The sequence below is a fragment of the Mustelus asterias genome, chromosome 15, assembly GCF_964213995.1.
Source record: "Mustelus asterias chromosome 15, sMusAst1.hap1.1, whole genome shotgun sequence".
Taxonomy (NCBI): domain Eukaryota; kingdom Metazoa; phylum Chordata; class Chondrichthyes; order Carcharhiniformes; family Triakidae; genus Mustelus; species Mustelus asterias.
Genome location: NC_135815.1, coordinates 45907157 through 45930097, shown reverse-complemented (window position 1 = coordinate 45930097; position 22941 = coordinate 45907157). Strand labels below are relative to the sequence as shown.

At 42.7% G+C, this 22941-nt stretch overlaps 1 protein-coding gene across 2 annotated transcripts in view; it reads left to right on the top strand.

Moving 5' to 3' along the window:
* The window catches only part of nrxn1a (neurexin 1a), a 1876664-nt gene that overhangs the window by 1003026 nt on the left and 850697 nt on the right, over positions 1–22941 (top strand). The gene's annotated exons all lie outside the window — the stretch shown is intronic.

Sequence of the window (22941 nt, the reverse complement as noted above, 5' to 3'; positions counted from 1 at the left end):
TGAGCATTTTACTTTGTGACAATAGATAAACTCCAAAGATCACCGTCTAGATTCCAACAATACAAAAAATATGGTGGCAACAAGATGCAGTTACAGACCTGGAAAGAAAGACAGAAGGAACAAACTTGACACTCACCATGGAGTCAGAGAATCTTGCTTGGAGTAGATGCAAGCTGTGACACAATCCCAGAGTCCAGATGGAAGTGAGCACAAATTAGAAAGCAGCAAACAGAAGCACAAGAAACAGGAACAATTCCAGGACTCTTTGGAAGCATGGAATCCACACTAACACTCCCAGAACCATTTCTGAGCACTGAAGGCTCAAAACAGGTCCAGAACTGGGACAACTGGAGAAAGAGGTTCACAAGATACAGAATCACTTCTGGCTTAGACAAAAAGACCAGGGATCTTCTCCATCACTTCTCCATGATGAAACAACCTATTTTGTTTTCTGATCTCAGTTTTCATCATGATTTGTACTGCATTTGTTATTGTTAAATCCTTTCTTGTTTGTCATACTTCATCTGAGATACCTACATTCTGCCATGAATCAACTTCTCTCTTAAGATTCCATAATTATAGTTCCTGGCCAGCCTATGTACTACATTGCCAGGGGTACTGTATTAACCAAACTGAATGCAAATAATGGATTTTTGCAAATTGCCTCTGGGCAAATAATCCAGATTGCTGACAACATTTCTAATGTCATTCAGTCACTATTCTTTCAGTAGATTACCATTTGGCTTGTGTCCGCTCCTGAATCTTTCCAGAGAACAATGTCCCAAGCCATAGACCACATGGAAGATGTAATATGCCATATGGGCGATCTACTTGAACATGACTCCGTGAGAGAAGAGCATAACCATAGAGTTATAATAATGCTAAAAGTATTATAGGATGCAGACCAAACAATGAATGAAAAATGTGATCTCACCAAACCTATGAACAAATTTCTAGGTCATATTGTGCAAGCCATCAGAATTACAGTTGATCCATAAGGAAACATAAGTAATAGATTTTTCACAATCCGGGAACATTACTGAGCTTCAATGATTCCTCAGGATGAAATCATAGAAACCCTACAGTGCAGAAGGAGGCCATTCGGCCCATCGAGTCTGCACCGACCACAATCCCACCCAGGCCCTACCCCCACATATTTACCCACTAATCCCTCTAACCTACACATCCCAGGACTCTAAGGGGCAATTTTTAACCTGGCCAATCAACCTAACCCGCACATCTTTGGACTTTGGGAGGAAACCGGAGCACCCGGAGGAAACCCACGCAGACACAAGGAGAATGTGCAAACTCCACACAGACAGTGACCCGAGCCGGGAATCGAACCTGGGACCCTGGAGCTGTGAAGCAGCAGTGCTAACCACTGTGCTACCGTGCCGCCCATGGTCAATCAAGTGGGCAAGTTCCTACTAAGTTTGACTGAGGTCAATGAGCCTTTGAGACAGGATCAACATGGTGCTGGAACGTGGACCTGCAAAATGTTTTGAAAAGATTAAACAACTTTTGATTCCACTTCAATCCCTCTGCAACAGACTCGATCAGTGCTGGCACCAATGCTTTTCAACATCTACATGAGTGATATGCCATCAACAAACCTGTGCAAATTTGCATATGTGAAAAATCTTGTTGGCAATGCAAACAATCATCTTTGACTACATCGAGTCCACTTTGAACAGAGGTGCCAATATCATGTCAGCATTCTCTTCCAGAAATGGAGGCTCAAACCAAACTCCCATAAAACAACAGTCACCACATTTCATCTTGATAACATACCTTAAATGTGACCTTCTGTGGCAACTTTGTATGACATGTTCCTAGTCTAAGTTACCTGGGAATAAATGGACTGCAGCTAACCTTCCAAGACCACCTGAAGAAACCACCAAGATGAAGTCAAGAGTCAACTTGATCCAGAAAGTGGCAATCACCAGTACAGTAAGAAGTCTAACAACACCAGGTTAAAGTCCAACAGGCTTATTTGGTAGCAAAAGCCACTACAAAATGAAGCTACCAAATAAGCCTGTTGGACTTTAACCTGGTGTTGTTAGACTTCTTACTGTGTTTACCCCAGTCCAACGCCGTCATCTCCACATCATACTCACCAGTACCACAGACTTCAGTGAAGGCCCTCAAGTACTCCGTAGCTGAACACTGTGCACCTGCATGGATCAGAAGTAACTACACTCAGCTGGTTGACGTCCAACTGAACACTGCAATGAGATGCATCACTGGAACTTTGAAGTCAACCCCAACACCCTGGCTACTCATGCTGGCACACATCACCCCTCCACCCCGCCCCCAAACCGATCCGCCACAATGTAGTAACTCTCCATGAATCTCAACAAATCAAAGAAAGCAAATGCCTTCCCATCCACCAGGATCTCATCAACATCCCCACCTCGTAAGCCACTGGACCCATACACCTCTGGCAAAGTGATTTCAACCCTGAAGAAGCTTGGAAAAACGAGAAGCCACAAACCAACACCTCGTGAAAGTCCTGACAAGAAGATCCTAGTTTTGACCTTCCCAAAAACTCATGGGCATCCTTAAACTGCATCAAACCATGGCAGATGCACAAATGGAAAATTGAAAACTCTCCTGTATGCAACTGTGGTCACCAAGAACAGACCATGGAACACACAAAGCATTCCCTGACTCATGTATTGCTGTAGTGCTTCATTTATATATCACCAGTTCTGGCACAATATCCTGACTTAACCATCTTGATATAAAATTGTAGTTGTTGCTCCACCCCCAGTCAGAAATTTAGGCACATTATGACCCAGAACTACCAACCATACTAACAGCAAATTCATCATCAACAGGTCTGGGGGAGTATTATTTTAAGTCCAGAGAGATAGCAAACATAGGCCAGTTTACTATGCTTCAAGGCCAGAAACAGAACCAAGATGTACCACAATCCAAAAGGCTTCATTGTGGACATGCTAAAAATTCTCAACAACATTATGGGATTGTGGTTCAAAATTGAGACAGACCATAAGTCACCAGTCACTCTTCGGAAAATAAAATAAACTGCGAAGATGCTGCCCAGAATCTAGCAGTTCAGATTAAATTTAATGAGATATAGCTCCATAGCAGTGTGTTTAAGGGAAGTGCTAAACAATAGCAGACACACTGTCACAGAGACCATCAGAAGGAACCAAACAAGAGGATTTACATTTCATACAAGGAGATGGATGCATTCACATCTCTAATTACGCATGCTTAACCAGCTACTGCAAAAATGGTTGCAGGGAATAAAACAAGCACAGCAACAAGATGACAAATGTCTCCAGATAAGAGAATATTGTCTGGAAGGATAGCCAGATTATGTCCCCTACTGCAATAATACTTTGAACTGCGCAAGCACCTCCACAATCATTGACAATTTATCATAGAATCCCTACAGTGCAGAAGGAGGCCATTCGGCCCATCGAGTCTGCACCGACCACAATCCCACCCAGGCCCTACCCCCACATATTTACCCACTAATCCCTCTAACCTACGCATCTCAGGACTCTAAGGGGCAATTTTTAACCTGGCCAATCAACCTAACCCACACATCTTTGGACTGTGGGAGGAAACCGGAGCAAACCCACGCAGACACGAGGAGAATGTGCAAACTCCACACAGACAGTGACCCGAGCCGGGAATCGAACCCGGGACCCTGGAGCTGTGAAGCAGCAGTGCTAACCACTGTGCTACCGTGCCGCCCTTCAATGAGGCAATAGTTATACCAAGAGCACTTTGACTCTATTCTTTAAAAACTTCAATGAGGGATAGCAAAACAGCATGTGTGAGCCCAGCAATCATCCTAGTGGCCGGGCATTATTCATTCTATAGAGGAAATTATTTCTAAATGTCTTGGGGTGCAGTAAAGTGCAAAAAGGCTGCCATCAATTTACTTTTCCATCAAGGTCGTGTGAGTGCAAGGGAATGTATTTATTCCGTTTTGAGGGGGGAAAAAATTATTCTTGTCATTGATTACTACTCAAGTTATATTAAAGTAAACAAATTGCAGAGCTTCAAAAAGAAGCAATCATTCAATCACTGAATAAAATTTATGTAATACGTAGCATTCTGGGCATTGTAGTTTCAGACAATGGGCCGGAATTTAAGAATAAGTTATTCCAAAACTTTGCAAAGGAATTCTGACTTGTTCATGTGTATCATCAAGCAAATGGAGAGGCTGAGAGAGGTGTACGAAGAATGAAGACCTAGTTACCAAACATCACCACTACAAATGATTTCTCGCCATCTGACTTATTGATGGGAAGGAAATGGAAAACATAACATCTATCACTGACACACAAACTTCAACCCAATATCACCACGAGTGTTACACAGTACAAGGAAGAATAGAGAAATAAAAAGGCTTGTAACTTTAATCAAGTGAGTTACCAGTGCTGAAGCTTGGGAGAGACACTTGGAAGAAGGGTATGAGGTAAAAGCACTATGGTCCCAGATGACCATAGGCAGTGACTGGTGGCAATTTAACCTGAGGATCACCACACCTCAGCAAGATTGAAAAGGTGGGCCTTCATGAATAACCTCAGCCGGTACGGAAAATGAACCCGTGCTGTTGGCGTTACTGTGCATCACTAACCAGCTGTCCTGCCAACTGAGCTAAACTGACACGGTATGAGAACAACAGAGAGGAGGTACAATCATTGAAATAATCCTGTTAGCTTGGTTATGGAGTTAAGACTGAGCAGGGTATCATAAGGAGAAATTGTAGTAGCTCAATACCCTTTGAAAGAAAGCTACTCAGATTCTGGAGAGAATGAAGAAGCAGAAAGCCGCAGCTCGACAGCCACCCAAGAGTAGAACAGTCACACTGACAGAAGAGAAAGTACAGAATCTCCTCAATTTGAGAAAGAGATCAGAACAAGGTTAGGGAATTTGGTCAAGGCATTGCAGAGACTAACCCTGTGAAGTCTGAGAGTATGGGGGAGATGTAGGAGGATGTAAATATGATAGGGATAAACAGTTGGAGGGAGATGTGGAACAAAGAGTTAATATCAGAAACATATGATGTAACATCAGATGACTGAGAGAAATCTGGAGCGAGAAGTTCCATCCTTGTGCTGAAATCCCAAAAGTACAAGTCTAATTAAAAAATCATGGTTTTATGAAATTATAGTCTTGAGAAACTTACTTTGGAACAAAAACAAGCCCCAAAAATCCCTGTCCAGACCTGCTTGCAAAAAGAAACAGTATCGAAGATTGTAGTTGCAGATATTAGGTCAGGTGATGGGACCTCTTCATCAGAGAGGTTCTCTCTCTCTCCCCCCTGGCTGTGCTGTTGCTCAGGGTGTCTGAGAACAAAACATTTGGAAAGGGGGAAAAATGGGGAATAGGTAAGGGAAAAGCAAGAGGTCCATGGTCACACCATCTGCAGCTTATTGTTCATGACAGATGAGTCTGAGCTAGGAGTTCTGTGCATGCATAATGTAGTAATATGCCATCATCTTTAATGTTCTCAGTGATATTAGTTTCCACAGACTCAGTTTCCACTGACCCCATACTGCAGAGACCTCTTTGTACCCCAGTGGATCTGCTCTGCTTCTTCCTACTGTGTGCTTCCTTGTCCTGCAGCAGTGAAGGAATAATGTCAGTGATTGTGTTGCATTGTGTTTGGATGATATACTGGCCACTCTCAATAGCTAGAAGTTTGCAGAGGCTGTGAGAACTGGGTTTATGACTGTCATGATTGCAATTTGTGTGAGTCTGATGTGGTGTATCAAAGTTTTGGATCGCGAATGGGATCTGTGGTCACCCCAGTATTATGATTCATCGGCTCAATGTCCTGAATGTCAGGAATTGCTGATGGATGAGCAGCAGGTGTTTGGTGCGTTGGCAATTGGTGGTGCAATGGATAGGAGATGTTATGTGAAGATGCATTTACTGACCTTGACCACTTGCATGAGATCATTACATTTCTTATAACACTGCTGCCAGTTCCTTGGTGCCAGTCCAGGATTTAACCTTTCTGGTCACCTGCTTCCATTCCCTGCTGAGCGCAGTCCTTTGGGCTTCCCAGTCCATGGCAGACCCCCTCCCAACTGCCTCCAGCACCAAGGCCTGCAGGACCACATCCAGGAGCCTTCTCTGTGCTTCATATTCTTATTTGGAATTGCAGCCCCACGTCATTTAGGGCAGCTTCCCGGTACAGACTGTTTTTAATAGGAGGAGGTTGTCTGTTCCACGTTCTCTCTGTGAATGGTGCTCATATTCCTTTTGAAATTATTTAACTAAGAAGGCAACAGAAATGTGTGGTGCTGCCTATCTCCACAGCAACAGGTGTGGGCAGGTCTCAAATCAGGACCTCCATATCCCAAAGATTTCTATTCCAGACTCTTGGACAGTTTTCCAAAGCATAGTAATATCTGCTACACTCTTTTCTCTAGCTTCCTCGGCCTTGTGCTGGAAGCTTCCAATTAGCCAGATGTTTCACAGATGCTGAAAAAGCTCCGGAAGTACTTGGTGCCAATAGTTAGAGGGTGGGAATTTCCAGTTCCCTGGCTGCATTTTTCTAGAGGCAGGTGTTGGCCAATGGTGGAATACTCTGGTTCCACTGACACCAATGTGGTTTTGTGTGCCATGCACTCTCTACCTCCAGGGAAAATGCCACGGGGTCGCCGTCGGTGGGACTGGAAGATTGATCTGGCGAGTAAGGCCATAAAAATGTAGCCTTCGTGTTATAGTGGAACAATGCAGTGTTTTCTTTTGTGCAAACTGTTATATGGTTGTCTGGAGGCTTGTATGTTTGAGCACAAACTATTTATTGGTAGCCATAACTGTGTTGCCATTAAGTTGCCTTTCTCTTCAGCAATTATTTGCTTTTTCCAGACACCATTGGTTTGTTATGTTCCTTTCACATGGGATGTTTACTCCATTCATTCCTAGAGTAGTCTCCTATTTTCTTTTTCTGTAAGATCTGCCATGTTCTTTCTGGAGGTTGACGCTTCAAAAGTGGAGCCTTAATTTCTGTTTGTTTCACAATTTCAGCTAAATATTTGTTTATTTCCAATCTTTTTCAAGCATATTTATCTTTTCATTCTACTCTCGTGAGTTCAGTGTCTTTGTTTCAGAGTTAATGCAAAATCCTTCTTCAAGCTTAACAACTTCAGCTAGGCATTCAGTTCCTTTTGGAGACTTTATTACATTGTCACTAACTGCTCTTTAAACTCATTCAATTCACTTGTTAGATCCTCAGTCTGTTTCTTAGAAATTTCCTTATCTGCTTTTAAAGTCTGGATTTGCTCTTCCAGATTGTGCATCACATATTTCATATTCTTCAGACTGGATAAAAGTTCAATAATTTCATGACTCTTTTCATGATGTAGTTCCAATATTTCATCAGTTTCGGTTGTTAATTCTGCATTCAACCAACTGTTCTGAATCATCAATCCCTTTTCCTGTTCCAAGCATTTTTCACAACAATAGGTACTTCTGATACTTGAAGTTTATCTGGTTCTAAATTTTTGTTTTCTGTACGTGAATATTGGTTCTCCATGCTGAACAGTTTTCCCCTTACCTAATTCTTGTGTGCTATCCTTCAAGCTCACATTCTTTAATTTTACTTCTGCTAATTGTTTCAAAGACTATTCACATTCCTTTGTGAAAACTTTTACTTATCCTTTCAACCATTCAACTTTTTCTTGACATATGGTTGAAATGAAAATCATAACTGCAAATCATTTTTCAGCAACTCATTGATTCAGGAAATTTGTGGTATCCAGTTTTCTTTTCTTCTCGTTCTTTGAGCTTCAACACGAGCTTTACATTTTTCAAACTTATTTCTGTCTTTCATTTCTCTGCTTGTAGCAGAGCTTTATCCTTGCCTTTCATTTTGGTTTTTGGTTTCACTCTTAGCCAGGTCTATCTCACTTGAAGTTTTGACTTGTTTTAGTTCTGTAATTGTGCTACTCCTGGCTTCATTGTTGGCTCTCAGGTGAAAAGTTCTACAAACTTCCTTTTCATCGCCTCCTCTTTTCCATTCAGCTGGTTTTTCTGATCTTTGGTCTCTTTCTTGTACCTCTGGTTTCCTCCTAGAATATTGAACATTGTTGAGTCTTCTCTGCCAACTTGTTCTTCAGTTCTTTCAGAGTGATATTAAATTCATTTCTTCTCTTTGTAATTTTCCGAGGAACAAACTTAGGCTACGAGGATCCAGTGAAGATCCTTCAACTGGGAAGCCCAATTGGTTTAAACTTGAGTTTTCTTGTAAATCAACAAAGCCTCCTGTTGTTCTGTTCTGTTTTTCTTCCATGCTGCTGTTCAAGATGCTCTTCACTTCTTTGTGCTGCAGAAGGGTACTCCTTTTGCATTTTGTTTGAAGGAAATTTAGCTGTTCTTTCAACTGCTTATTTTCTTGTTCATCTCTTGCCAACTCACACTATGCTTCAGTGCATTGCATTATCATACTGATAGTTCTAATGCAGCTTTTTCTGAAGTAGTATTAAACATCATTTTTTCTAGGGCTATGTATTGATTCTTCAAAGAGCCCTCAGGGCAACTATGTCTTTGAGTATCTTTTCTGCTGTTGTGCCTGGCTGTACTTTTGTTTGAACTTTTCCAATGTGCGTTTTGATTTTTCGACAATGGAATTCGGAGTTTGTATTTCCTCCTTGAACTTTTCTGGAGATGCATACTAAGTCTGCTTTGATTCAGATTTTTACTTACTACAACCTTCCCAATATTCAACCTTACTTCATTTTATTTAAACTTCATAAGACCTCACAAAGATTATTGTTCAGTTCATGAAGAGCTTGGTTCCTTGAAGATTTTAGTTTATTGTGTTCATTGTTTGTACCCAGACTTGATCTTGAAATTCAGCTTTGATGCAAACAGTTTCATTTCTTCTTTCATTTTCTTTTGGCAAGGTTTGTTTATTTTGGGTTACATCAGAGAGTTTCCTTTTCAGATATAGGATATAGTGACATGGGAGGTAGTCCAAAGCCGATTCACCAGAGGAATGAAAGGGTTATCCTATCAGGCAATACTAATTAGTCTGGGTCTGTATCCCTTGGAGTTTAGAAAAGGGGTGACCTTATTGAAACATATAAGATCCTGAGGAGGCTTGAGAGTGTAGATGGTGAGATGTTTTCATGACTGGGAGAGTCTTGAACAAGGGCACATACCCACAAGATAAAGGGCCAGTCATTTAAAACTGAGTGCGTAGAAATTTCTTCTCGCAGAGGGTGGTGAATCTCTGGAATTCTCTGCCCCAAAAGGTGGCTGGATCATTATTTAAGGTGGAGGTGGATAAATATTTGCTCGATCAAGCAATAGAGGATTAAGGGGAAATGGCATAGAAAAGTAGTTGAGGCCGGCATAGATCAGGGCAGGGCCTAATGGCCTACTCCTGCTTCTATTTCCTGTGTTCTTCATTCACACAGTAAGAGTTTTAACAACACCAGGTTAAAGTCCAACAGGTTTATTTGGTAGCAAATGCCATTAGCTTTCGGAGCGCTGCTCCTTCATCAGATGGAGTGGATATCTGCTCTCAAACAGAGCATACAGAGACACAAAATCAAGTTACAGAATACTGATTAGAATGCGAATCTCTACAACCAACCAGGTCTTAAAGATACAGACAATGTGAGTGGAGGGAGCATTAAGCACAGGTTAAAGAGATGTGTATTGTCTCCAGACAGGACAGCCAGCGTTCTTCATTCACAGCCAGCTGCTTGCTCTATACTGCCACCTGTTGTTGCAGTTTAGTTAATGTCTCAGGATTTTCAAAAATGAAGGGGAGGATTCTCTAGGCACATTAGCTCCAATCGCAATGGCCCAAAGAATCAGGCATCGGCACAAAAATGGGTTTTGCACGAGCGCCAAAGCCAACGTGATACTCTCGGCCCCACACGCTGTCCGCAATTGGATTCCCATCCAGAGTGGGTAGGAACCTAATAAGTACTTAAATGGTCTCTTTACCATGTCATTAGTGGGCTTGGAGGTCAATTCAATGACTTCCTGCTATGTAGCTGCCCCTCCAGCTGGATTGGCACCGGGCAGGTTACACTACAGATCTTTTTGATTTATTATTATCAAATAATAGTGAAAAGTATTGTTTCTTGCGCACTATACAGACAAAGCATACCATTTGTAGAGAAGGAAAAGAGAGGGTACAGAATGTAGTGTTACAGTCATAGCTAGGGTGTAGAGAAAGATCAACTTAATGCGAGGTAGGTCCATTCAAAAGTCTGATGGCAGCAGGGAAGAAGCAGTTCTTGAGTCGGTTGGTACGTGATCTCAAACCTTTTGTATCTTTTTCCCAACGGAAGGTGGAAGAGAGTATGTCCGGGGTGTGTGGGGTCCTTGATTATACTGGCTGCTTTTCTGAGGCAGCGGGAAGTGTAGACAGAGTCAATAGATGGGAGGCTGGTTTGAGTGATAGACTGGGTTTGATCCATGATCCTTTGTCATTTCTTGCGGTCTTGGACAGGGCAGGAGCCATACCAAGCTGTAATACAGCTGTAAAGAATGCATTTGTAGAAGTTGGTGAGAGTTGTAGCAGACATGCCAAATTTCCTTAGTCTCCTGAGAAAGTAGAGGCATTTCACGTGGAGGGACCAGGACAGGTTGTTGGTGATCTGGACACCTAAAAACTTGAAGTTCTCGACCATTTTTACTTCATCCCCATTGATATAGACAGGGGCTTGCCCTCCATTATGCTTCCTGAAGTTGATGACTATCTCCTTCATTTTGTTGACATTGAGGGAGAGATTATTGTCGTCGCACCAGTTCACCAGATTCTCTATCTCATTCCTATGCTGTGTCTCGTCATTGTTTGAGATCCGACCCACTACCATGGTGTCATCAGCAACTTGAAAATCGAATTGGAGGGGAATTTAGCCATATAGTCAAAGGTGTATATGGAATATAGTAAGAGGCTGAGGACATAGCCTTGCAGAGCACCGGTGTTGAGGATGATCGAGGAGGAGGAATTGTTGCCTATCCTTACTGACTGCGGTCTGTAGGTTAGGAAGTCTAGGATCCAGTTGCAGAGTGAGAAGCCGAATCCCAGGCCACGAAGTTTGGAGATGAGTCTCATAGGAATAATGGTGTTAAAGGCTGAGTTGTAGATAATGAATGGGAGTCTGACATAGGTGTGTTTGTTATCTAGGTGTTCCAGGGTTGAGTGTAGGGCCAGGGAGATGGCATCTGCTATGGACCTGTTGTGGCAATAGGTGAACTATAGTGGATCCAAGCAGTCTGTGAAACAGGAATTGATTTGTGCATGATCAACCTTTTGAAGCACTGCATAATGATGGATGTCAGAGCCACCGGTTGATAGGCATTAAGGCACGCTACTTGGCTTTTCTTTGGTACTGGGATGATGGTCGTCTTCTTGAAGCAGGTAGGAACCTCCGATTTGTGTAAAGAGAGGTTGAAGATGTCTGTGAATACCCCTGCCAGCTGGTCCTTGCGGGACCTGAGTGCTTGTCTGGGTACCCCATATGGGCCCATTACTTTCAGTGGGTCAACTTTTGGGAAGGCTGCTCTGATGTCGGCAATAGTGAGCTCAGATATAGGTTCATCCGAGGCTTATGGGGTGAAGGGCATGCTCTTGCTGACCCCTTGCTCAAAACGGGCATAGAATGTGTTGAGCTCAATGGGTGGGGTACATTGGAGCCAGTGATTTTACTGCCTTCACCTTGTAGCCTGTTATGCCTTGCAGACCTTGCCATTTTTCAGTGGGAATCCATGTGACTAGCCTGGGATTCTAGCTTGATCCGATTCTGCTTTTTGGCATCTTTGATGGAACTCTGTAGATCATATCTCGCTTTCCTGTAAAGGTCAGGGTCGTCTGGCTTGAATGCCTCAGACTTGGATTTCAGGCAGTGGATATCCCTGTTCATCCATGGTTTCTGGTGGGGAAACATGTGGATTTGCTTCTTTGGCACACAGTCTTCTAAACACTTACTGGTGAAGTCAGTTACTGTAGTAGCATACTCGTTCAGGCTGGTTACAGAGTTTTTTAAAATACCAGTCTACTGATTCTGAGCAGTCCCATAGGAGATCATCCAATTCCTCAGACCGACATTGCATGACTTTCTTTGACGGATTCTCCCGCTTCAGTTTTTGCTTATAAGCTGGGAGCTGGGAGCAGGAGCACAGCCTTGTGGTCTGATTTGCCAAATTGTAAGCAGGCGATAAAGCGGTAGGCATTTTTGACATTTGTGTAGCAGTGGTCTAGGATGTTTGGACTCCTGGTAGAACAGGAGATGTGTTGGCAATATCTTGGTAGGATGCTCTTGAGCTTGGCCTGAATTGAAGTCCCCGACCACGATGAACTAGGCCTCGGGGTGTTTCATCTCAAGGCTATTTGTGGTGGTGTATATTTCAGCCAGCACGGTCTTCACGTTCGTGTGGGGTGAGATGTAAACTGCTGTCAGGGTAACAGAGGTGAACTCCTGCAGAATGTAGTAGAGGCGGCATTTTAGTGTCAAGTATTCTAGGTCCAGGGAGCAGAAACTCGCCAGTGTAGCTCTGATGATTAGAAGCGGACCCCTCCTCTAGTCTAGCCTGAGACCGCTGTGTGGTCCATTCAGTGGATTGAGAAGCGCTCTGGTTGTCGGGCAAAGTCCAGTGAAGCAGGAGTGAGCCATGTCTCTGTGAAACAAAACACACAATAGTCCCTCAGTTCTCTTATAAAAGTGAGTCTGGCTTTAAGTTCATCTAACTTGTTTTCCAGTGATTGGACATTTGCTAGGAGTAAAGCTAGGTAGGGAGGGGGGCCTTGAGACCACGTTGTTTCACTCTCGCCTGCAGGTTTTCCACACTTCCTGGAGTGTCTTCACAGTCACAGAACTGCTGTGTTGGATGCCAAGAGTCCAGGAGGCGCCATCAACCCCTCAGCAAAGAGGGGTATTCTCACCTGCCCCCTCACTTATCTCTCTCCTCAGGCCCCCTTCACCTTCAGACTCCCAAACAGGCCTCGCTTCCTCTTTTACAAAGCAGAAAACACAGGCTGTCAATCAGGCTTAACGTGTGGTTAGGATCAATGAAACAACTTCAGATTCATTCACAGCTAAGGCTGTCACTAAAGGCTTTTGGAAATTGACCAATCAAAGCCTTCTCATACACTATTGTCTGAAGGGGGTGGTGGAGTCTGAGGGGGAAGAGGAGCCTGAGTGCGAGTCTGAGGGGAAAGCAAAGCCATGAGTGGGGGACTGAGGTGGGGGGTGGTTTGGGTCATGTCACCCTCATGCCGATATGGTGTATGGGGAGAGGGGGGGCATTATCTGTCATTTGTGAAGTGGATGACCCTTTTTGGTGAGGTGTTGGAAGTGCTCCCCTGGTTAGTGGAGGATGGGGTTTCAATTTCATTTTTCTTTGGGGCGAGGGAGCTGGTGTACAATTGTGGAGTTTGGGGTGATCATTAAAAATGGTGGCATGGCCGGTGGGTCTTCCATAATGCATAAATTAACATCATCGTCAAGTGTGAGAATCCCACCTGATGGGCACTGCCAACACCAGTGGAAAACCCTCCCAATTCAGGGAATCACAGCCGTGTTTTTTAAGACTTCCACATGATTCCCTGCCACATTGCCACAACTGTGTGGTTTGTTTGGATATTGTCTTTTTCACTTTCGTAGTTTCATGGTGGGGTTTTCTATCCCTCTTTTTAAGCTCTTCCTATTCCACAACTTGAAAAGTAAAACGTTTGTTAAAGGTTTTTAATATCTTTTCAATTGCATGAGTTCAAACTGGTCTAGTAGTCTTAACTTTCCATCCATGGCTGTTTTCCATTTGAGGGAAGTGGAGCTTTAAATGCTTTTCTTTCTTCACAATGGCTCTGGAGTATTTTTTTTTCTGTGTCTGTTCTTTCCACATTTGCAGTGTTTTGATGGAGTTCTGCTGCACTGGCGGGGCTGTTTATTTTCTGTAGGAAACATTTAAGACATGAGGGTCAGATCACCTTGCTTTTTTGAGCCTGAGAATCAAATGGAAGATGATTTTCAGCTCTACCTTTTGTTTTAAAACCTTCTTTTTTTTGTAGATTGAGTCAAGCTTGGCCACCACATGTTATGAGGCCAGTTGTTGACCCATTGCAGCAGCTTTCCTGCAGCTGTGTTCTGGATTTCTAGCCTTGGTGGATGTCTATTTTAAAATGTAACCTTCACCCTTTTATTGCGTTTTGCTCACCCACCTTGTGATTTGGCTAGGTTTCTTGACTCTATGTTCATTCATGTTCTTATTTTCATCTACGCAGTGCATTATTATTTTGTCATTCAGCCTTTTTTTTCCTCAATCTTGCTCACCCTTTACTGATCAAGCCAGGTCTCTTGACTGTATACATTCAGGCCTGACAGTGGAGCTGGCTTAGCCAGTCTCCAGCTATGCCTTTGATTAGGTGCCCTTCTCCCAGGTCAGTCTGCAGTTTCTTTACTTTATCAAGCTTTGGGATTTTGGAGTCTTTCCATCACTGCTACCATGTTGTAATGTTGTTTGGTCTCTCACTAACTGGTCCAGAGGCTTGTATGATTGAACATAAACCACTTTTGGGGAACCCATAACTATTTACATCTCCAAGCCCTGCATGGGTGCCATCTCTATGCTGGCTCCATAAACACAGTCTACCATCATGTGACTCTACATCAGACAGCGGGCATTACAGTTCCAAAATCCCACATTAGTTCTGCCCTGCCTGAATACCTTAACACCACAAAAGCTCCGAAGAAAACATAAATCAATCTCCCTCTCACTTAATTGTTAAAAGTGATGAATATTTAAGTGAGATTATTATGCTCACAAACTTTGCGATTAGAGGTTAGAAATTAGGGGAAAATATGTATTTATTCTCTCAAGACAGTGGAATTGTTAAAAACCCAGTGAAAGCATTTTATTTTGCTTCAGTCAGCAGCTTTAAAGTTTCCGGGAAGTATGCATAAATGGATCTCTTTTGCTCTGAATATTTTATAATTTCCTGATTAAACTTGTCCAACTGTGCTGCTCGATTTATTTTCAGGCCAGTGAAGGAAGGTAGTTTTTTTTTCTGTAAATCATGAAGCAGTGGACGGACAGCAAGTCTGTGATAGAATAATCATGCATCGAATCTGAATGGACCAGATGTTTTTCCTTGCTCCAATTGCTTTTGTAATTCCTAATATATCTTTCAACCCAACATCACTTTTGAAATTCTAGATTGTTCTGATTCTTTATATTGTTAACAAATTATATACTTTTTGTCTTCTCCCAATTTTTCATTTCCTCCAAGAAGGTAAGACTCACTGCTACCATAAGAACATAAGAAATAGGAGTAGGGGTACGTCATCCGGCCCCTCAAGCCTGCTCCACCAGTCAATAAGATCATGGTTGATCTGATGTGGCCTTGACTCCACTTTCCTGTCTGTGCCCCATAATGCTTGACTCCCTTGTCAACCAAAAATCTGTCTGACTTGACCTTGAATATACCCTAGGGGCTAGGACCTGGGAGTTTCAGAATTCATAGAATGGAAGTGCGTATTTACAGTAATTTTAAATAAAATCAGAAAATGTTGGAAACTTTGACATAAAATGCCATTCATCTGAAAGGCTGGGTGGAATTTAATTCAGGCAATGGCATTCTCACCTGCCACTGGAGGGCAGATGAGAGTTCCATGCCACTTTTTTGGAAAGCCCTGCTATATTAAAGTGCCAAATAGGCAACGAAAATGCCAGGGTTTTCTCCGGGATCAGAAATCCTATCCTCTGAGAGCTGCTGGTGAATCAGAGGCCTGCAGCTCTCCATTGGATGCAGCCATCGGAGCATTTGAAGCTGTCTGCAATTCACCCAGTAGATGCCCAGGCCATAGGTTAGTGAGGGCAGAATGGGGATTGCAGGATAGGATTCACGGGAGAGGGAATATAGGGGACTTGGAGGCTAGGGTAGGGTGACATTCATTAGCCACTCCCTTCCCAATACTGAGTCTTTTCATCGGGCGCTGAGTGGCTGATACAAGGGGGTGCCGCAGAGGCCATTACCAAACCTGAATATTCAGGTTCTCCACACTAATTGTCCATTTGAGGACCTCAATTGTTGTCGGGGGAAGGTGAACACAAACCTCTCCGCCCAGAATTCTGTGGGGAAGAGGGCTTCTCACCCCACATTCTGCACCCTGATTAACTGCCCCATCCCCTACCACTCACACTCTGGCTCCAAGTTTGTCGTGCGGATTAAATTCTACACATTTTCTTTCTCGCTATACAAATTCTGCCTCCATTGTGTATTTCCAACATTTTTTTTTGTTTCCAGCATTTGTCATATTTTGTATGAATGCTCAAATATTTTGAGATGGTTTAAGTTGTTATTTGTGTTTATAGTTGTTTAATTGTGACAACATTGGCGTTTGAACTTTGAAAAATCAACTTGAATGAATGGATAACTTTGTACATCAACCATTGCTGAGTGAGGTATAGAATGTGCTAAAGTCCGGCTGCATCACTCAACCCAAACAATGTTCCTAAACCCCAAAACTCCACTGTCTTCTTCTTTTGCTAATGTGTAGTCTGATGTGGCGTGTGCCAAAGCTACTTCCCTATTAGCCTTTGTAAAATAAAAATAACTACAAGCGAACTTGAATTATCAATGTTTTACATTTTAACCAATCCAACCGCATGCTTTCTTTTATAAGGTTCACCGTTAACTTAACGCAAAGGACTTGAGTATCAAACATTGCTGCATTTGTGCCCAGCTTTATAAGCAGTGTATACATAATGAGGTACATCTTTCTCACTATTGTTGGATAGTGATTGTTTTATTCTGATTGTGCCAACAAACCATTATTTATTTTTTGCTCTTCAGGATAGGTAGCTACTTGAGTCAAAATGCCAAATTATTTATTTCAGTACAAATTGTTCAGCAGCTTTGGAACATCAAAGGTCACAGGGTCCTGGTTGTAGTATTGGGGACCTGTGCTCCAGAATTGCTGCATATTTAGCTGAGCTGTTCCAATATCCATACAACGTGAGCATCTACCCATAAAGGTAGAAAATTGCCTATGACCTGCCCATAAAAAATCAGGACATATCCAAACTGGCTAATTACCTCCTCATCGTTCCTCTTCTAATCATCAGCAAAATGAAACAAGGAGTTATAAACAGTACTGTTTACAACACCTATGCAGAAACCACCTGCCCACTGATAATCAATTTAGTTCTCGCATAACCACTCTGCTCTGAATGCATTACAGTCTTTGTCCAAACATGGAAAAAAGAGTTGAATTCCAGAGGTGAGGTGAGAGTGACTGCTCCTGATGTTAAGGCAGCATTTTACCAACTGGTGGCACCAAGGAACACAAGTAAGTCTGAAGTCAATGGGGATTAGAGGGCATGGTTCTCCAGTTGTCATATCCAGCACAAAGGAAGATGATTTTGGTCACTGGCAATCATTCAAGCTACTGGACATTGCTGCTAGAGTTTCTCAGGGCACATTGAAATCCCAAATACCTTCAGAAATGGCCTCCACTTGAGTATATCAGGTCAGAAGTGCTGATGCTCACGATAAGGTGTTCACCTCCATTCACAATTGATCAGGTAATCATGTAGTCCATGTGGCCATCTAGCAAGACCTGGATAAAATTCAGACTTGCTTGGGTTGATAAGCAGCAAGTAACATTTTGTGCCACCTCCTCTTGACAGTCACAGGAATTATTAACACACTGATGGGGTAATCAATGATCAGACACTAAACTTGACCAGCAATATAAATGATGTGGCTACTAAAGCATGTTAGAGACTGGGTATTTTGTAGCAGGTGGCTCAATTCCTGACTCTCCAAGGTTTCTTTCTCCCACCTACAAGGCACAAATTATGAGTGTGATGGAATAATATTCACTTGCCTGGATAGATGCAGCTCCAACAACATTCAAGCAATGCAAGGCACTACATGACATGAGACTTTGGGAGAAGAGTTGAGACATTGGCCCATAACTTCCTCAGTGACAATCACCAGCAGATTGTCACTCTGGAGGGAGTAACTTTGAAATTCCAAAGTTTTTGTCTCATCCAAACATCCTCACTCTTGTCCATTTAAGACAGGAGCAGCAAAGCGCACCCCAGCCTGCATCAGAATGATGGAAATGGAATGTAGTCAGGGAAGACATGTGCCCTTTTTATCTCACTAGCTGCTGGGGGATCAGGTTGGGTTAGACCAGGATGGGAGAGAGTGCCAGGGCAGACTTGGACTGAGGATTGTGATCAGAGTTGCAGAGTCAAACTCAGACGAGGAGGGAAGTCAGTTTGGCCCATGCAGTGGTCAGTTGGACCAGGTAGGAGGGGCGGATGGGGTGGGGGGCATTGGAGATTGGAGTGGACTGAGAGGTAATTTGGCCGGTGGGGGGGGGGGGTGTGAAGAGGGGGTTAGGGTCAGAGTTGGATCCAGACCAGTGAGCCCGGGGGTTGGGGGGGGCGGGGGGGGGGGGAGTGGTTGGTGATCGAGATGAACCTGGGCAGGGGTAGGTTTGGAGTAAAACCCAGACTGCGGTGGGGGGATGTCCTGTGGGGGTGGTGTGGGGTCCCCAAGGCGTTGCGGATATGAAGTGTGTCCTGTGCAGGGCCAGATATGGATCTTTAAAATAATCACTCTGAAATTCAAAGTGCTTTTGTTTCTTCTAACTCTTTGAGTAACTTATCAGGGTAAAACCGACGGAAATATCCAAAGTCAGCAATTTTAATTGCTTTGTAGGGTGGTTCTCAGCCCAATGCAATTGTCCAAGGGAAGTTAGTCCTTCTGGACAATTGCTAGTTAATCCCTGACATGGTAAGTGCCAAACGGGATTCCCCAGTGCATCATTGGGCTATCCCATCCTCTCTCACCCCAAATGTGATGCTAGGGAGACAGGAAAGTACGGCCCAACAGCAAGAGAGTAGAGCAGAATGGAGCTATTAACAGCTTACAAGTGGAGCACGAGACCTGGGAAGCTGAGTGGGGCCATCCACACAGAGAGGAAGTCTTCATAGAAATCATAGAAACCCTACAGTGCAGAAGGAGGCCATTCGGCCCATCGAGTCTGCACCGACCACAATCCCACCCAGGCCCTACCCCCACATATTTACCCGCTAATCCCTCTAACCTACGCATCACAGGACTCTAAGGGGCAATTTTTTAACCTGGCCAATCAGTCTAACCCGCACATCTTTGGACTTTTGGGGCAAAGTAGAGTCATTAACAGTGAGATAAGAGAGCACAAGAACTTGAGAGCTGAAAGGCAACTTGGAAACACAGTGAAAGCAATTGATAATTATACATCGTTACAAGAAGTGACAAGTTTTTAATTGTGTAAATAGAACAAAGAAAAGTACAGCACAGGAACAGTCCCTTTGGCCCTCCGAGCCCGTGCCGATCATGATGCCTTAATTAAACTAAAGAAAACCTTCTACCCTTGGTCCCATACCCCCCTATTCCCTCCATATTCATGTAGCCATCCAGGTGTCTCTTAAATGTTGGTAATATGCCTGCTTCCACCACCTCCTCTGGCAGCGCATTCCTTGCATCCACCACTCTCTGCGTGAAAAACTACCCCTGCACACCTCTTTTAAACTTTCCTCCTGTCACCTTGAACCTGTGCCCCCTTGTCATTGACACTTCCACCCTGGGGAAAAAGTCTCTGGCTATCCAGCCTGTCTATGCCTCTCATAATTTTGTAGACCGCTCTCAGGACTCCCCTCAGCCTCCATCTTTCCAGTGAATACAATCAGAGTTTGTTCAACCTCTCCTCATAGCCATCACCCTAAAGACTAGGCAACATCCTGGTAAACCTTCTTTGCACTCTTGTTGATATTAAATTAATTTCTAACAGTGCAATTAACTTAAAATAATTAAAAGCATAAACATTACATCCAACAAAAGATAAAGCGGGAGAAAGTTGTTTGCGTGGCGCTCCTTGAATGCCTGAGTCATTTTCCCTCCATTCTTATTTGGAAGCTGTATGTGGAGATGTCTGCGTTGGACTGGGGTCGGCACAATAAGAAGCCTCACAACACCAGGTTAAAGTCCAACAGGTTTATTTGGTATCACGAGCTTTCGGAGCGCTGGTCCTTCATCATGGATGAATTATTTGGAAGCTGGTCTTAGCTGTGGATTTGAACTGCACTGTTGTGATATGCCTTTAAGGGATATCAGCATCACAGCACTAGAATGGAAAGGTGTAATATGATCCAGCCTTAGTTTCAGTTTTGCTTTGAGCCAAGCACACACATAACTCTGATGCCTTCAAGCTGTAAACCTATATATAACTGTTCTCTCATGTGCCTAGTCTTAATATGTGAACCCACAATGTGTTTACGCAATCACTTATGAATGATTTCTTGTACAGCAAATAAGCCCAAGGTATTATGTCATTATAAGAACACAACATGGACCTACTGCTAGTAAACAAATCTGGTATATAGCGAGGGAGGTATATCATGGAAATTAAATTATATAATATCCAGATTATACAGCATTTACGTATAAAAAGACTGAAGGCCATTAGCATCTGTAGAAAAACATTTTAAGTAGGAGAGGCAAACATATTTTGTAAGTTAGTTTACACTCTTCTGGCAGTTCATGTCCCAGAAAGTAGACCAGCAAATCAGACAGAAAATATACAAAATCAATGCCATGGTCTGTGCAACAGGATGTAAGTGATCATTTAACATCTATTGCAGTTATTTTATTGAGGCAGTGGAATTAATTTTCAGCTGCACCATGTAATGGAAATAAAAGCCAGTGGGTTCTATAATAGACTGCCGATCTGCTCTCTCTTCATTGCCCAACAGTAAAATTGTATTTTATACATATACCTATTGGGGATGCTTTTTCCAGGCATTCACACTCGACTGCTGCTGCAAGTGAGGATGGAGAATTTAGGCTCAGCCAAATCTCCATTCACTGCTGCAGAACCAGAGAATCCCGCTGGTGTGAATGGCCGGAAAATTCTGGCCACTGTTTCTTTCTATATTATGAACATTGTTTTTGTTGTGCCCCACTCTCTCCACTTCAATCTTTGTGACAAAGCTATTCATTGTCTCAGTCCTGTTTCAATGCTGCCTTGACAAATACTCCATCTTCCTACCTTCACAATCCCCTTTAAAATCCATCTCTTTGACCATATCTTAGGTTAATTTCTCAAATTCCAAAAACAAGTGGATCACATATCGATTTTTCTTCACTATTTAAATCTAATTTGTTGCAGTTCATTTCTAAGCCTTTCTGAATTAATAGCATGTTCACTCTGTTAGAGTGAAGGTCTTTCCTGTATATTTGAGTTGCAATCACTGCTTCATATTCCTGTATATTTCCAACACAATCACTATGGTTCATATTGAAAAATTTCTCATTCTTTGAAATTTATATCTTTATATTGAAGCGATTTGGTGACAATTTTCAATTACTTTGAAGAAACGATTATAACAATGCTCCTTCTATCATTTCTGAAGAATGGGGCAACAGTTGGTAAATATTTTTATATTTTTGCAAAAATTCTAAATGTGCCTGCCAATCAATGTTCCATTGCAATGGGGGAATCTATACCATGCAGCATCCTTACCATTGAGGCTTTTTATTTATCACATAGCAGTTTATTTACATCGAATATTTATTACTGCATCAAATACTTGTTGAGGCGAAATATAGTAGTCAAACAATTAACTTTTCATTTGGGGTGCATTGACACATTCTTGGTTTTAGACCTGAGGTTCAGTGGGGGTCTTTCACATCGCCTTGATCAGCTGGTCACCTTCAAAATGCATCTAGCATGAATCTCAATGCTCAGAGAGCAAAGTTCTGCTCTTTGTGCTGTCAGACATTTATCTTTTCAACCATTGGGAAATAACCTCCGCACAATTGTATAGATAAGAATGATTTGAATTCTCTCTTTAGGTAATGGGAATTTCAACTAAGCAAGATACCATGCAGTGTAAATAAGATACTGTCTCAGGAACCCATACTGCAGCTACTGGTCTTTTTAAGAATGAGGTTACAATACAATTGAAGGTTTAACGCTCTGATCATCTACCAAATAGTTATTACCGTGGCAAATACTGTTCTCTCCTTTTGCAGTCACACTGACCCCAATATTACCCCTGAGGTAGGGAGAAGGAGGTCTGTTGTTTTGAGGTTGGGAAACCTGGAAAAATCATTTTTAATCAGATTCTGCTGAATATAACTGCAGGACTTGATTAATTTTTATTTCATTTTTTTGGTGTTTGCCAGTCGGATTAAGAGACTGGTTGGTTGTTCGGTGAATAGGCTTTGGCATTCTGACTTCAATTGGGAAGTGAAAAGAAAGGTGAGGGGGGCCAGAGGCCGAGTAGTGGGAGTGCACCTCAGGAGGTGATGGGAAGGCTTGCTAGTGGAGGAGTTAGTAGTCCTTGGGGTGGGGATCACAGGTGTTTGGATGTAACAGGTAAACTAAATTCAGCAAATAAGTTGAAATGAAAAATGAATTGTTCCAAGGATTTTCTGTTAGAAAATGTTTGTTCAATGGGCTCAAAATTTAAAGTAAAAACTTCACAGACTAACTACATTGTCAGTTAGCTGATGGGTGTCATCTTATATAGAGTAGCTTTGTTGCATTTTATCACCCACAGAATGGATATTTTCCATAGCTACCTGTGGTAAAGTTAGAAATTGCCTTTATTTTGGGCACATGATCCTTGGCCTGCCCATCATGGTTCAAAAGGAGGTAGGAACATGTAATTTTGGAAGCCTTGTCTCACTAAAATGATTGCCTTATGGGGTTGAGCCAATTCCGCACCACTGTCTTCCTCATGGTGCTGCCATCAGCTTTGGCACTCAGCATGGGGCTGAGCACTGTTGTGATGATAGCATGTGGTGCAGGAAGCACTCCCTTTTTAAATGTGTATTCTCCATAAAAGGAAAGCTGCACTCATGAACTGAAGGCTATTGGTAACAGAGAACTGTGCAGTGACTCATTTTTGCAGGAAGAA